The 17,014-nt window shown below is 26.3% G+C and overlaps 1 protein-coding gene across 17 annotated transcripts in view; it reads left to right on the top strand.

Annotated features, from left to right (window-relative positions):
• The window catches only part of LOC147809929 (uncharacterized), an 80,037-nt gene that overhangs the window by 23,889 nt on the left and 39,134 nt on the right, over positions 1-17,014 (top strand). For 16 of the 17 annotated variants that reach the window (XM_087164682.1, XM_087164680.1, XM_087164679.1 and 13 more), the window contains 2 exons: positions 675-731; positions 4,869-5,012. The gene's annotated coding sequence lies outside the window, so the exon portion shown is untranslated. Of the gene's footprint in view, positions 1-674; positions 732-4,868; positions 5,013-15,350; positions 16,725-17,014 lie in introns of all 17 variants that reach the window. The other variant, XM_087164672.1, reaches the window with a different exon arrangement.

Raw genomic sequence — 17,014 nt, 5'->3', positions numbered from 1 at the left:
AGTCGTTCAACAGCATCAGTCGCTAATGCTTGATATTAATGATTGTCACATATGCTTTATATATAATGGTATGCCACGCATGTTTATTGCCAAATCGAATTTCCTTTGTCATAATCCTAGCGTGGTTTATTTCCCTTCCTGTAAACATTTAAACCAATTAAAAACAATTTTTCTATTATTAGACATCTTTTTGGTGCTCCTGGACCAACATTGCATAATCTACATTTTCTGAGGCTGTTAACTAATAAATGTTTTCATATTTATTCACTGTTAATTTCAATTTTATGTTAGATTTCTCGAACAAGCAGCTCAACCACTCCTGTCAGGCTAGTCTAATCTTTGCTTTTAGCCATTCCTCACGGATATAATCCTGCATCTTAAGTTATGTTTGCTTTACTTTATTTCTTAACCTTCCACCAAACCATTTAGACTCAACCTGTATTAAAAACACATACTAAGAAACCATGTTGTGAATATTAATGTGTGTATAATTATAAATTGAAATTAGTACATTTTATCAGAATTTCCATAATTTAAATTGAAGTAAATTTGAATTATTTATGTTTTAATGCCATGAGAACATTAATGTTGTAAAAGGATAAATTTTTTGTTTTCCCCCCTAAATTTGTATGTTTAACATTAAAAAAATTATTAAAAATTAAATTATTTTTTAGAATGAAAATCCATCTCATGCATTTTGTAAAATCAACAGAAATTTAAATAAAGGAGTGGTAAGTATCCTTTTTTTTCTCCAATGGTGTGAAATACTATGTGATATATGTTAACTACTACTTTTAATAAGTTATTACGTTTTAGTGACTTGTGATGGAAATTATCTTCATAACTTACCTTTCAGAATATTTGCTTTCTTGAGCTGACATGACCCTAAAGCATACTTGTCATATTTTTATTTAGTTTATTTCTCTTTTTTTCCCTTCCTTTTTAACATAATTTATAAGATCCTTTTTTTTTTTTTTTTTTTTGTTACCTTGCCAGAATTGCGACTCCATGTTGAAAATAAGGAAAACCTGGAAAATACAGAGAATTTAAAAATCATCTACATTAATGGGGAAAATGTAGGTTTTTTTGTTTGTTTGTTTGTTTGTTACCTTGCCAGGATTGCGACTCCATGTTGAAACTAAGGAAAACATGGAAAATACAGGGAATTTAAAAATCATCTAAATTAATGGGGGAAATGCAGGGTTTTTTTTATTTTTACAAACTTGGAATTTTGTTTCTTATTTTCATCTTTTGAAAAATTTCAACCACTCAAAAGTGATCTATGTGATATTTAAGGATGATATTTTAGCTATATTAAACTATTTAAATTACTTATAGCATTAATTAAGTATGTTCATCTGTTCTTTTTTTTTTCTTAAGTTTTTTAGCAATTAACACTAGTGTAATAGCCTAAAATAGCTCACACAAGAGCACAGTAATTGTTGTGTTGCTTCTTAATATATTGTGTATAATATGTACACAGAAAACACAGAGAATTTTGTTTTTTCTTGAGTGTTAACCCTGCTTGCTCAGTTAGCACAACCTATAGCTGTGATGTTGGTACTCAGCACAATTTATATCTCATTTTAAACAATATGCATGTTATAAAACTGAAACATTCAATTAGTTCTATATTTATAATTATTTTTCATATGTTTTCTCCTTCTATGCTGTTCTTGGATAGAAAGAGTCCATTATAATAGTAAATACCATTTTCAAATGCTCATTATATTTTTAAGAAATTTGACCTAATAAGTCTGAATACATGAAAGTATTTGTTTAAATAATTTATGTTTAAAAATAAAACGCTATTTACAAATTAAATGTTTCAACTGTACAAAATATGTTGAGGTGAAATTCTTTGATCGTTTTGCAGATTGCTTTAGTTTGTTGATTAAATTCTAATTCTTAATTAAATTCTTATTTCGCATTTAATTGAAACTTAATTAAAAATTTTGATGAAATGTCGTATCTATATTTTTGTTTAAAAATATCAATATTACAATTAAAATAGTTAAGATCTTATGATTTTAAATCAATGAATTTTTTTTTCTGTTAAGTATTTTCATCAATATGTTTTAAAGATCCAGTTTATTTTTAAATGGAGAAAAGTATAACTGTTTTGTGTGAAATCACTCAGTATTTTTCTTAAATTATCTTACAAACTGCTCTGAAGTATGGTGTTTTGCTAAAAGTTACAGGGAACTGGGATAAGATTCAGATTTCAAATCAGCCTGAAAATAAAGCTATTGACCTAAACAAATTAAAGACTTAGATTTTTTTTTTTTTTTTTTTTTTTTTTTTTTTTTTGAAGTATGATTTAAATTTGAATTTTGATTTATTTTTGGTAAAGATCTGAATTTTTTCGAAAGGTTTGAAGGTGATTAGCCATAAACAGTCTTATGTTTAAAATTCTATAAAATGTGAAAGAACCACATTTGTATATGAACTTAACACATTTTTTTTTTCTAAAATTCCAATTTTATTAAAAGGCATTGAAATTTTAAGTGCCTCTTTTGCAAATTCTTTTTCTCCCCCTCCCCATGTTTTTGTTGTCGATTTACCTTAAATTATACTGTGTTGCCTAACATCTATAAGACATAGAAACTTAAAATTACGAAGGTGTGAAGTATAGTACACAAAATGTTCTAAGGAATTAGGTATATATGATTCGATTGTTAGTTTAAGAATTATTAACTGTTAAACTTGTAATAAAAAAAAGAAAAAGAAAAACACATGTTCGTCAATCTACTATCTGTAGAAACATAACTTCAGAGGTAAAATTTAATTAGCTAGTTGTACCATTTTATACTTTGATTTATTCTCCGCCTTTTTAAAAATTCCCATTTGTTCAAAAGCTATTGCAAACTTAAGTCAGTTTTTTTTTCCGCTTATTTTTCTTTAAATATCGACTATTTATCCATTATTGTAAAAAAAAAAAATTTTTCCCTCACAAAATCTTAATATCTATAATTTAAAAATTCTTGCTAGAGTAGATGTCAATCTGAAGTAGCAAAAAGAAAAAAAGAGATTGTGTGTTGCCCATTATAAATCTTAACATTTATAGTGACATTTTTAAAAATAAAATTCAATGCAGAGTTTCCTATTTTAGTTATAGGAAAGTAAAATTACTTCTCATTTATTTACATGTTAACGAAATATTTTGTGTTTTGCGGAAAATATTGATGTTTAAGAAATAAACAGTAAGGAATGAAAATCAATTATGAGGGTTGGAAAGCAGAGATTCTCAGTATATTAAATTTGTTAAGTGTAATTTCTCTAAGTATCTTAAGTAGAAATTTTTTTTATTTTAAGTGTATGTTAAATAAAATAAACGTATTTTTAGTAAATGAAAAGTTTTATGTGTATATATATATATATATATATATATATATACACTTAAAAGAAAGTTTTTTCTGAATTCAATTAAAACTTTATTATTAATTATTTGAATTTTGAATGAATTAATTGAATTTTTTATTAAAAAATTCAATTAAGAGAGAGTTATAAGTACTATTCCCAATTTTAGTTGTTATATATTTCGGCCACAAGTAAAGCAAAGCCTCCTAATATATTAAATTTGTTAAGTGTAATCTCTTTTGATATTTTAAATTTTAAAAAATATATATATTTATTCTAAATGTATGTAAAAAAACAATGCTAAAAGAAAACACAAATATTTTTAATTCTAAATAGAAAAAACTTCTTTGAAAAACAACTTATCTTTGTAAAAGAAAAGTTTTTTTAAAAAAAAGAAGTATTTAAAGTGGAAAAAAAGAAGTGCCTCACCTTTATTTCAAACCAAAAGCTTTAATTTTTCTTTCACTGGAGAACATATTCGTAAAGAAAGCACATTTGATTAAACAATCATCTTCGTAAGTGTCCTAAAATTTCCTTTAAAAAAAAAATTTTTTTTAATGAAAAAAAAAATGTTTTTTCTGAATTCAATTAGAGCCTTTTTCCACTCCAGAAATACTTGGACTATCTCTTAGTACATTTATCCACTGATATTCCTACATTTATTGATTTTTCAAAAGAAATCAATTTAAATAATAAAAAGAGAAAAAGTTAATAAGTAAAAGATCCTTTTGCAATAAATTTCTAACTAACTCCCTGGTATTACAGTCCATGTTGGGCCATGGTCTCACTAACAATTTTCCTCTAAAGTCGCCTGTGTTTAGCTCTATGTTTCCAGTTTTGGACTTTTAGAGTCTTAAGGTCTTTTTCTACCTCATAACCATCTCTTGGACGGTCTTCCTCTTTTCCTCTGGCACTGCCCCTTGAATATTTTCTTAATGCCTCTGTTTTCCTCCATTCTTTCAAGGTGTCCTAGCCATTGACTTCTCTTTGCTTTTCCGTAATTTATTGTACCTTTTTCTTTAAATGGTCTTGCAATTTCAAAATTGTATCGCCTTCTCTACAGATCACCCTCTTTGACCGGTCCAAAAATAGTTCTAAGAATTTTTCTTTCCCAGGTAATCAACATTTTTTCTTGTTTCTGGGTTGGAGTCCATGTCTCTGATCCATAGATGAAAGTTGGTCTGATTATAGTTTTATAAACCTGAAGCCTCGTTATTACTTTTGATGTTAGCAATCTCTTAAGTGCAAAAGGACTACTATTTCTGGCATTTAGTCTTTGCTTAATCTCTGGCATAATATCATTGCTTTCAGTGACAACTGAACCCAAGTACTTAAGTTCCCTAACTCAATAAATTTCACTTAGAATATTATTTGACATGTCTTCAATTTAATATCGTAAAAACAATTATAATTTTAATTGCATACTTTATTAGTTATTTATTTTTATCTTCTAGGCTTACTAAATATTTAGCTTTTTATCTGCACATTTTTAATTTTGTTCTTTTTAGGGGTGCTTCTTTTATTTAGTTGCTGAAAAATGTCGGACCTGACAAATGCTTTAAAGTCCTACTATTTGCCCTGACTGAACAAAAGATACTTTTCTATTCACGGGGCCTGATGTTTTGACTAGTGTAGCCGAAGCTGTAGTAATGGTAACTGTTTTTCTATGTAGATTTATAAGACTCCTTTTAAGCATAGTTAAGATCAGAGGAAATTTTCTCTTTCCACGCTTGCTATTAAAATGTGTATTACCGAAAATTAGACCAAATTAATTGTTTTGTTCTTCTAAAAATTATCGTGACACATTAGGTGTGTAGTGATTGGCTCACGGCTAGAGAGCGAGTTGTTCACACCCCTAATTAAATAATTAAAATGAAGAGTATATACATATTTATATAACCGTCATTGTACAGCCGACCCAATTTTTGGGTTTACTACAATTAACGTTCACCTCTGTATCCTAAGTATAAAGTTAAGTAAGGTTTGTTAACAGCTCACAGACTGAAAATTTTATTTTCAATCATTAAAAGAAATTCACTAATTTTGCTTTTTAGAAGCATAGTATCCTTTTTTGGCTAATTTAATTATATATATTATATTTATATTATATTTAGGCTAATTATATTATTATCTTATTTATATTAGGCTAATTTATAAACTTGAAAATTATTCTATCAATGCACACACATAAAATTAAGATAGAAGCAAGTTAAGACAAACCAGAAATGGTGAAAATCAGAACTCATTTGTCTTGTATACAGTTAAAAACAAATTTTGTGATAACAGTTAAAATATATTTTATAGTTGTCCCACTTAATAAATATGAACTGTTATTTAAGAAAAGTCAATTAGTTATTTATTAGCAATTTTTTATACTATTTATAAGAAGAAATGACAGTGATCAGGAATTACCCCAGTGATCAATAATTACCTCATCTATAAGGGGCAACATTTGATAGAATTTCCTATAATCAATTATAATGTTTACAGTAGATGTGAAACAATTAAACAAAAGCTTACACTATTTTTATATCAAAGAAAAAGAAAGTAACTCAAAATATTTATTATTAAGAGAAGGAGGAGGATCTTTGCAAAAATGTACGCATTTTGAAACCCATCTTTGAAATGGAAAATACAGAAAGCAGTTTAAAAGATACTTATTTTGTTAGATTAAACAAAAAACTATTATTAAGTAAATGTAGTTATACTTAAGGAAAGTGTACAAGCATTCTTGTCCATGTCTCAAATTAAAAAAATATATATATATTTTTGTAAATAAGACTTAGGTGATCATTATTTTCCCCAGAAGCAGAGTGATCGTGAATTACCCCGGGTCACCCTATTTCACAAAATATGGGATAAAATTCATGTCACTGAGACAAAATAATGTTTCACTATATGTTCTTACTTTCTTTTCTGTTGACTAGTGCATTGGCATTTCTTGGATCTTTCATCCTGTCTTTCCATAAAAGAAAATGAATTAATTAGAATATGATGGTCATAAAAAAAGTTAAAAATCAACAAAATCAAAACTGTTTCTTATATTTTATAATTTTTGTTAAAAACAATTTTTTTACTTAAATGAAATAAATTTTGATTTAAATGAAGGAGAAAGATCATGTATTAAAATTATGGCAAATATTTTTATTTTTAGTAACTGACAATAAGTCAGTTACTAAATGTTAAGAATGTTTAACAACTATCTTTTTTATGCTCAATGCATATTGCATTTTAGCATAAACTACTGATGATTTTGATTAAAAATAATTATCATTGGAAAAGACTATAAAATTTAGTTGGGAATTGTAGGGGAAAATTTAGAGGACAGGTCTAAATCTAAAGTAAATAATTAGACTTGAAATTTTAACTTATTATGCATTGTTTTTTGAAGTTGGATAAAATATGTGAACTACTAAATATTTAATAATATTATAATAAAATTGTAAAATAATAATAAGTTAAATATTTTTCTAACATAATGAAGTTGTTTTTAAAGTGAAAAATTTTCTCTTAAAATTTTTTTGATTCTAATTTAGAAAAAGAATAAGATATGTATGAAAAAAATAAGACATGGGAGCCAATTAGAATTAAAATAAATAAATAAATTCTAAATAAAGCTTTTGTTATTCAGGGCTCCCACTAAATTTTAGAAATAAAATTTCCTGAATTTTTGAGGAAAGTTTCCAACAATTTCTGGATTATATATTTAAACTACACAGTTATCATCGTAAATTAAATTTTAATTAAACAATTAATTAAAGTTACTTTATTGTAGAAAATATGTCAAGTATAAGTTTCTTAAAATCAAAATTTTTAAAGGTGAAGGCTGAACAGGTATATTTTAGAATTAACAACTGTATAAAAACAGATAAAAACTCGAAATAGTAAATTAAAATAATAACCATGAAATAATATTCTAATTTCAATTCAGAAAAATGGAACCTTAATTTTAAAGTAAATTAATTTTATAACAAATTTAATTTTACAACGTAATCATAGTTTTATAACAAATTAATTCATTTTATAACAAATTTAATTGTAAAATTGAACTTAATATAAAGATTTGAAATGTTCTTATACCTTTACAGCAATTCATTAAATGCAAAAAAAAGATAAAAACAACAAAATAAAAATTAGAAATAAGGTCCTTCTATTTAATATGACATTTTGTTATTCATTTATTTAGTAAACAAAATATATTATATTGAGTATCAAAACAAATAAATTGTTTATAAATATTTGTTTTATTTATTTTTTGGTGGTTTAAAAATTATTTAAAATTACTTCTCATGTCTAATCAAAAGTATTTTTTGAAACAATAATTGTCGCACGCAGTTTAGATTATTCAAATAATGTTTTTTTTACAGTCTTTCAAAGAAAAAAAAAATGGCTACCGAAATTAAGCAAATTATTAAATTAAGAAATGCTTCTGAAAAATGAAAGAAACATTTGTTATTAATGACAAAGAAATTATAAATTCTTCTTTTATTAGATAGAGTTAATTGAATTTTTATTTATGAAAAAAATCTTCTAATTCATTTTAAAACTAAACTAGCATAAAATGAAATAGCCAGCTAAAAAATTATTGTTATAAAACATAATTTCTAAAAACTTAACAAATACAATTAAAACGAATAAAACTAATTATAAAAAGCTATGTAATTACTAAAATAAATGCATGAGCTGAAGAGAAAAAACATTTTACTTACTTGCTCTTTTAAAGTGTTTAGTTCTCTCTTTCTGCAAGGAAGAAAGTAGACCCCTTTGGGACTAGGGACTAAGCACAGATTCATTTGGCGAGAAAGTTTTAAAAAAGGAGTATTTATCTCAATTTTTTAAAGAACTTTCTCACCAAAAGAATCTGTACAATCAAGGACCACCTACTGGGCAGATTTTCCGTACTTGAAAAGAATGTTTCTTAGAATTGGGGGTAAGGGACAAAAGTGCTTCCTTCCCGTCTCTCTCCCACATTCTTTTTACTTCAAGGACTTCAAACATAGTTATCTGGTGATTTAAACAGTAATCAATATCTATTTTGAATTATTAAAAACTATTTCTGGTCCTCGTAATAAAAAACTAATATGCTCTAAAACCTTTTATTAACTATTAGTGATAAGCAAGCTTACTAAATTAAAAAATTATTGAAATCAAAATTCATTTCAGTACTTTTCGAAAGCAAATTTTTTGTACATATAAACTGAGAAATAATGCTTACATATATGTTTTGATTCGCGGAGCAGTAAATTAGAATATCGTTTCTTTATAATGAACAGTAAAGCTGCTATAATTAAACACATTTAAGTAAATAAACCATTTTTTTGGTTTTCATCAGCTTTTCAACAGTTTTAGTATATAAAAAACACGTTCTCTTTTTATGAAATATTTTTTATAAATAATTAAGTATCTTTAATTGGGCAAATTTATTAACATTTGCAAACTGGCTGTGCAAAATATAATATTAGTATTACGAAATTATAAATTAATAAAATATAAATATATTTTTGTCTAAATGTCTTTATAAATTACTCCCCTCGTTAAAAAAAAGATTATGTTTTTTTATGAATGAATGCATGAAGACTGTGTTATTTTATATCATTCACTTACATTACTAAATAATAATTATATTTTTGGTTGAAAGCTAATTATCACAAAGATTTAAAATCCTAAATAGCCAACTGCAACAAATTCATTGCCTTGGATACTTTAAACAAGAATTTAAAGTTACTTTACTTTTCCACTAAATACTTACTTCTTTTAACTATCTTCATAAGGATAATGATGTTCTTTTAACTTTCTTACAGATGATATTCATACGATGAAATTATATTTAGCTATGCAGATTTATACTTTCTATGACGTTAAAATTCACGATTTTTAAATTCTTTAACATAAAAATCGTAACTTTAACTTTAAAACCTTATTTTATTTATGTTTAAGCAACAACATTGATTTTAGAAACCCATTATTAGTTTTCACACAGTTTTAAAACATGCATAGAATATTTTTGAAGTAGCATCAATTTTTATTTTGCTATTATTCGCATAACTATAACTTGTAAAAAAAGTTATTTTTTCTTTATCATTTGAAACTTTAAATATTTTATTAAATGCATGGTTAAAAATTACCTGTCTATTTTTTGTTCAAAAATAATTCCATTTATACAAAAATAAAAACTAGCAGGCTTTACCCTTTTCTTACTTCGCTCACCAACTTCCGTAATTGCTTATCATTCATTCATCATTGATTTTTTTCTTTATATATACTTCCTTAAGCTGCAATATTTTTCACTTTTCACAAAACACATAGGGTGACCTGGGGTAATTCCTGATCAAGAAATGCAAACATCTATTTTGTAAGAAAACTATTCAAGATAGAATTTTAATATTTACTGGAAGTTTGAGGCTATATGAGATGAGTCCTAGGCTACCTTGTTTTGTTTGAAAATCTAATCACTTCTGGGTTCCTGATCACTTCTGGGGTAGTTACTGATCACCAGTTTTAATCATAAAAGAGTTGTTTAAAAATAATTATACAGTGGTAATTAACAAATAAGACATCAGCATCAAACAAATAAACCAAAAATATATGTATAAAAAGGAAAAATAAAGGTTAGCACTTTAAATTTTCCAAAAATCTTTGTATCGTGCCATACATTTTAGGCAAGCAGCCAACTCATTCCCATGTTTTGCTTGAATATAAGAAAGAGTTCCCACATGAGTTACTTTTGCTGGATTTAAGTAAAAAGTAAGTTAAGTAAGGTATGTCAACAGTTCTGGCAGCAGCTCTCACACTGAAATCACTTTTCATTTTCAATCATTGAAATAAATTTACTAATTAAGAAATTTTAATTAATAGAATTAATTTTGCTTTCTAGAAACTTTGTATCCTTTTTAAGCTTATAATTTCTCACCATATTTATAATAGGCTAATTTATAAACTTAAAAATTATTCTAACAATGTACACACATAAAATTATGATCGAAGCAAGGTAAGACAAATCGGAACACATTTGTCTAGCGTACGGTTAAAAACAAATTTTGTGATTAAATTGAGTTAAGATATATTTTATAGTCGTTCCACTTGAAAAATATGAACTGCTTCTTAAGAAAAGACTATTAGCTTATTTTAATACTATTTATGAAAAGAAATGACAATGATCAGGAATTACCCCAGTTATCAATAATTACCCCATCTTTAGGGGGCAACATTTGATACAGCTTCCTATAATCAATTATAATGTTTTCAGTAGATGTGAAACAATTAAACAAGAGCATACACTATTTTCATATCAAAGAAAAAGAAAGTAACTCAAAATATTTATTATTAAGAGAAGGAGGGAGATCTTTGCAGAAATGTGCACTTTTTGAAACCCATCTTTGAAATGGAAAATACAGAAAGCAGTTTAAAGATACTTATTTTGTTAGATTAAACAAGAAAATATTATTAAGTGAATGTAGTTATACCTTAGTAAAGTGTACAAGCATTCTTGTCCATGTCTCAAATTTAGAAAAAAATTATTTTTTTTAAATAAAACTTAAGTGATCATTATTTACCCCAGAAACAGAGTGATCGTGAATTACCCCGGGTCACCCTAACATTTTATTTTCAAAATATACAAGTATTGTAGCTTTATGTAAAAGCATTTTGTTAAGCATAATGAAATAGAGGATTTAATAAATTTGAAAAATAATTATCTCTACTTGAAAAAAAAAACTAACTTAAGGAATACAGATTGTGTAATTCAATTGGAAAAAAGAATAAGAAGTAATTTTAATCGTTAACAGAACTTATTAAAGTTTAAATAGGGAATGGCTTTAACGTGATTTATTAAGTTTATTACTTTTAAAAATGTCAATATAAATATTAAGAGTGATATTAGGCAACATACAAATCTCTCTCTCGCTACTTTCGATTAACAACAAATTGAGCGCAAGCTTATAAAATAAATTTTTTATGACAATTGATAAATAGTCAATATTTAAAGAAAAAAAAGAAAAAAAACTTTAGGAAAGATATAACGAATGAGTATTTAAATTTGCAATTGCTTTCGAACATATTGGAATTTCAAAACAAAATTCTTGTTAAGTTTACACATAAATCCACTATTTCAGCAAATTAAATTCAGCTAACTACGCGAAGTAAAAGTTTTGCTTAAATTACCGCATTCTATGATAACAAAACCACAACTTCAAAACAAAACCACAACTCTGTTAATAAAACCAACTATTTAAACCATTTATTTGATAATTTTTTTGTTAAAATGATAGCAGTTTACCGGATACTCTAGTTTCAAAATTATAGCTCTTATAACCTCACATTTGGAAAAAATATAAAACTGAATGATGAATTTTTCTGAACAAATGGTTTTCATACAGTGCTCTAAACTATCATTGTAAAATTACGAAATTTTACCACATTTTATATATACATTTTACAACTCATATTATAAAATCTAAATTTTTTGTTATTTTTGCCGAAAACATTACTAAACCACATCGTTAAAAAATACTGTGCTTTTTGGTGTTCCCCTACAGCCAGAAATAAGGTAAGTTTTACAATATTTTGGTAGTTTTGATTAAATTTTCTTTTCTAGCAAACATATCAACCAATCGTAGTATTTTTTATTAACAATTAATAATTTTCAAGTTAATTATCGAAATCGAAATCTTCTCTACAACTCATCATAATTTCAAATAATAAATCTTATCGTTTTTGCACAGTAAAACAAAATGAATATAACGTGAAAAGAAAAAGAAAAAAAAATGGTACGTAAAAGGCAATAATAAAATTGCAATTAATTTTCGAACAAATTTGAATACCGGTATTAAGTTCATGAACAAAATTATCCTTTACACATCGTAAAATTTCAAATTAGTATTTGCATTTCTGTGTTCTGCAGAGTACAGTATTTTTTTTATACCAGATTTTGTAGATAACAATTTCCAAACTAATAATAGAAAAGTCATTCTTCTATTTCATCGCACTCCCTGTCCATTTTTTTATAATCCTTTGTAATTTTATTTTGTAACTGTCGTTGAACAGCTGGCCCGAATTTGAGCTTATAACTATCAATGTACAACTTTGTATCCTTGTAATTTTGAATCTAATTCAAAAAAATAAGAGAACTCCTGTACAAAAGTACAGGGAGCGAATTGCCTTCATGGAGAACTTTTTCATGGAACTGCACCGCATTTCCATGCCATGGTGAAGAAAACCACGAAAACCTTCCACGGTTAGCAAGACGATGATGGGACTCTAGTTCACGATGCATCTATCCCTTGGAATATTTTATGTCAGCCGGGTACGAAATTTGTATCAACCAGCAATTCAAATCCTCAAAACTCATTAGTAGGCTAGCTTTCTTTCCCCTGAGCCACCACCGCTTATCCTTCGTAGTTTGAAGCTTTTAAATCTTACACTTTTTGTGCAGCAAAGCAAAATATAAAGTTAAAATAAGCACCCAAAAATAGCGGAGTGGATCTTCGCTTAGCTCTTTTTTATTTAGAGGGAAACGTATTATAGTAAATATTTCTTTCAGGATTCAGCTCAATAATTTAGTAGTTTTCCTCCCGCTGCTTATGAATTTTTTCATATGAAAAATTAAATAAAAATACAATATATTAATATATTTTTTTCAGAATATTTTTCTAATTAAAAGGATGAAATCCAGTTTAGAAGTATCTGAGTAAACTCCTCAAAGTAAATATACTAAAAAATAGACATTTAAATGCATGAATTATAAAAGATCCAACATTTTACGCATTTATGTCTAGATGGAATATTTAAATTATACTAATTTTTGAAGTTGCGAAATAAGAAGACTTAACATTTTTATTACCATTAATTTTCTTCCTTTTTTTAATAATTTTATTAACAGTGTCTAACTTCTGCCTGAAAAAAAGTTATTACAAATTTCTTTACTTAGTAAAAAAAATTCTAACAAGAAATTTTAAAATAATCCTACTTAAAAATTATTACTATAATGAGAAAAAAAATACTATGATGCTTCTTCAGAGTTTTATAACAGTTAAACATCTGTTTACGTATTTATTTAAGAAATATAATGTGCTTACGTTGTAAAAAATCAAGATCAAGGTTCAAGAAATATCGCAGTGATGCATGAACACGTAGCTTATTACAAATTTATTAGATAAATTACTCAAATTTCTGAGGGTTCAAAGAATCAAATTTTTTGTTTTTGAATGTTTTTTTTTACCTGCACACAAATATATTTGTTTATTTTTGAAGTATTTGAAGAAACTTGATTAATTTGTATCATGGCGTACTAAACATACTATTATCTCAATAGTTACGAAAGACTCAAATAGTCGTTCGCCATGATTTAAATAATTTACAAACTTTCGACTGTTTAGATAAAGAGCTGAAAGATAAAAAAAGAGTGGAAAATGATGTTGTGTGGCCTCGATTGTTATGTCCTTTTATTAACCACAAAAAATAATAAGCTAGAAAGGTACTAATTTGAACAGTACATACCTATAAATGGTTTACATAAAGCATAAAAGTGAAGCTCTTTCCATTTTGAAGTCCTCCTCATCAAGATCCTCATCATCTAAAATTATTTTTTTAAAATTTAGAGTTTATTAATGTACTTATTTTTTTTTATTTGCTTCTGTAATTTTCCATATCCGGTAGAAACACTTTTGTTTGATATTTTTTTAAATTGCATTTTGAGCTGTAAAAGATTTTTACTCTGTATTACTTACGTTAAAACTGTTTTATGAGTAAACTACAAAATATGAGAGTTTTGTGTTGTTAAAGTTTTTATTTTTTCATTTATTTACTTTTTTTAAGGAAAATAAGTAGTTTAATGGATATCTAATCACAAACGATTTAAAAAAAGTAATTTCATTAAAATGGTAAATAATAATAATGATCAGCATCATTAGCAAAGAAGTAAAAAATGAAATGGATGTTTAGGGGAGCTTCATGCAAAGTAAAGTATAAGAAAATGAAACAAAGTGCCGATAAAGCCCAAGGCTTCTCAAGAATAACCACCAACAGGGAGGGATGAAAAACGCATAGCCGGACATCATTAATTTTCCTTTTTACCCTACAGAAAGGGGATCTACAGCTGCACCCCATCAACAGCTCATCCCTATTAAAAAAAATTTTCAAATTCTTATTCTAAAACAAACGTATGTACTTCTTCTAGTAATCAATATTTAGATATCATGACGGATACACTAATATACATACAAATTTTTTTTATTCCTAAAATTGCATTGATTCTTATGATTCTCATTTTGACATTACATTATAATAATACATACTGATTAATTCATATTGATACATAAAAAACTTAACATTTTTAGATGTGCAGAAAAAGAGTTCTAGTTCTTACCACATACAAAAGTTTTTAAACTACAAATTACTAATTTTAGAGCATTCATTCCTAAAAATATTTAAATTATTATAATTTTATCGTTGACCAGTCTGGGCAACAAGGAGGCAGTGGGTAAAATTCGTATCTGTTTTTATATAAATAATTTGAAATAATATTTTCAATCAAGTTTTTTGAACAATCTATGATTTACCAGACTTGTCAATGAAAACTCCAATAAAAATGCATCATTAAAGCTTGCAAACATTCTCAGCAATAACAATGTTATTTGTTTTACAGTAAGTGTTTAAGAGTTAACCTAAATATGTTTCCTATGAAGTCACTAAATTCTTTTCCTTCTTCAGTATTCATATTTATATAAGAAATAATGTTAAGACAAGGGACAGTAATTATGTATAAATTAACCATACAGGAATATAAAAACACTTTAAGGTAATTTCATGTAAAAATATTAAAATAACTCCCTGATGAAAAGAAAAAGAACGAAATTCATCTTGGGAAACAATCAACTACAAGTATAAGAAGATCAAAAATTATAGCCTGATTTGATCTTTGTGTGTTGCTTTTTTATTAATGCTTATATTAACCTGATTTTTTTATTTATTTTTTTTTATTTTGACTCTTACAGATTTTTACTTGAGACTATAGTGTTGAAGTTGATCTAATCGATTAAGTTGCTCTCTGACCAATCCTAAAAATTTCCTTTCATATGAACTTGGAAAAAGAAAAAGAAAAAAGGCTGCCGTGCTCACCGAACTTGATACTTGCTTTTTCTCTATATCAAATAAATTTTTAATAATTTTTTTTCTATATCAGAAACTTGAAAGGGATTGTTTTGGGAGTTTAACGTTTGCTATTCATTTTGCATTTCTGTTCACTTAGAACTTTAAATTACAAAGGTGTGTAGAAAACTATATAGGGATTACAATGGAAGAAAAAAAATTAACATTCGATAGTTAATTTGAGAATTTGTTACTCCTAAACTTGATGGGAAAATAGACCAAAGTTACTCTGCAAGCTGCAGGAATGCAACTAAGTTGAAATTTGGTATGCTGAAAAGACCAAATTTAATACAGAGTTTTTTTTTTTTCACTTAAAGATTTTTTCCCTATATAATAAATATTTTTCCATTGGAAATTCATCCATTGGAATGTAGAAAAATTTATCTTTTACGCAATTTTCATAACTTCAAACTTTCCTTAACACAAAAATTTACAAAAAAAGAAGAAAAAAATAATAAATATTGCCAAATATAAATCTTAACATTTATATAGACGTTTTAAAAAATATTAGGAAAAAAGAGAGATAAAAATAGTTTCGAATATGATCCGTTATATCATATAAGATCATCATTATATATTATTAACAAGAAAAATTATTTCTTGTTTCAATTGCTATTGTCTCGCGCATTTTGTTCTTAATTTATTGATTTATCAAGTACATTTGATTATTTTCAAATCAGCTATCATCTAATTTTTGTTAGGATTCTTAAAATAAAATATGCTTACGCAAAAATTATAATAGTTATATATTTTACAAACAAAATGATTTTTAATCAACTTTTAAGAACAAGGGGAAAAAACGGTTTATGTCCACTGCATCTGGTTCTGAGAAGAAAAAAAATTTGTGCAGGGGCAGAAACTGCATCTTTATTGTGTAATAACTCTCTGTGAGAACCAATTTTTTCCTTGGTTTTATTTGCTAAACTAGGTAATCTTCAAAATACAACTAATGGCAATACAATAGTAATTTTATAAAAGAAAGGGGGACATAAACAGTTCTCCTCTTTTAATCTACAATCATGAATGACAAGCAACTACTGGGGCTGATGAGCGAAACGAACAGGTAACGGAGCCTCCCAGTAGAAAAATAAAAGTATGCTTACAAATAATCTGTGGCGAAAAACTATTATTTGTGAGTGTATGATGCACATTTAGAATCATTCCAAGAGTCGGACTGTGGAGGCTGATGAACAGTAGGCAAATCATTTGCTGCAGTTAAGGTATAAATCATGTCGCAATCTAAAAATCATTTTATTAGTGAAATATGTGCATGATGTGTAATTTATCTACTAAGGCGTGTTTTTGAAAAAGTTATTATTAGCATTAATTATTAATATCAGAATTCTACTTGACTAATTTTAAAAGAGTTCTACTAATTAAAAGGGAGGTGTGAAAATGATTTTCTTTTGTAGCATGAAAATTGTCATTTATAGGCAGCAAGAAATACTGCTTTATTTTTCACTTGTTCGTGATTTAAAGATCTCCCCTAATAAGTCCTAATTACAAAATA

The sequence above is a fragment of the Parasteatoda tepidariorum genome, chromosome 5 (genome assembly GCF_982258835.1).
Source record: "Parasteatoda tepidariorum strain Cologne lab strain chromosome 5, Ptep-v5.0, whole genome shotgun sequence".
NCBI lineage: Eukaryota > Metazoa > Arthropoda > Arachnida > Araneae > Theridiidae > Parasteatoda > Parasteatoda tepidariorum.
This window is presented reverse-complemented; position numbering and strand designations above follow the sequence as displayed.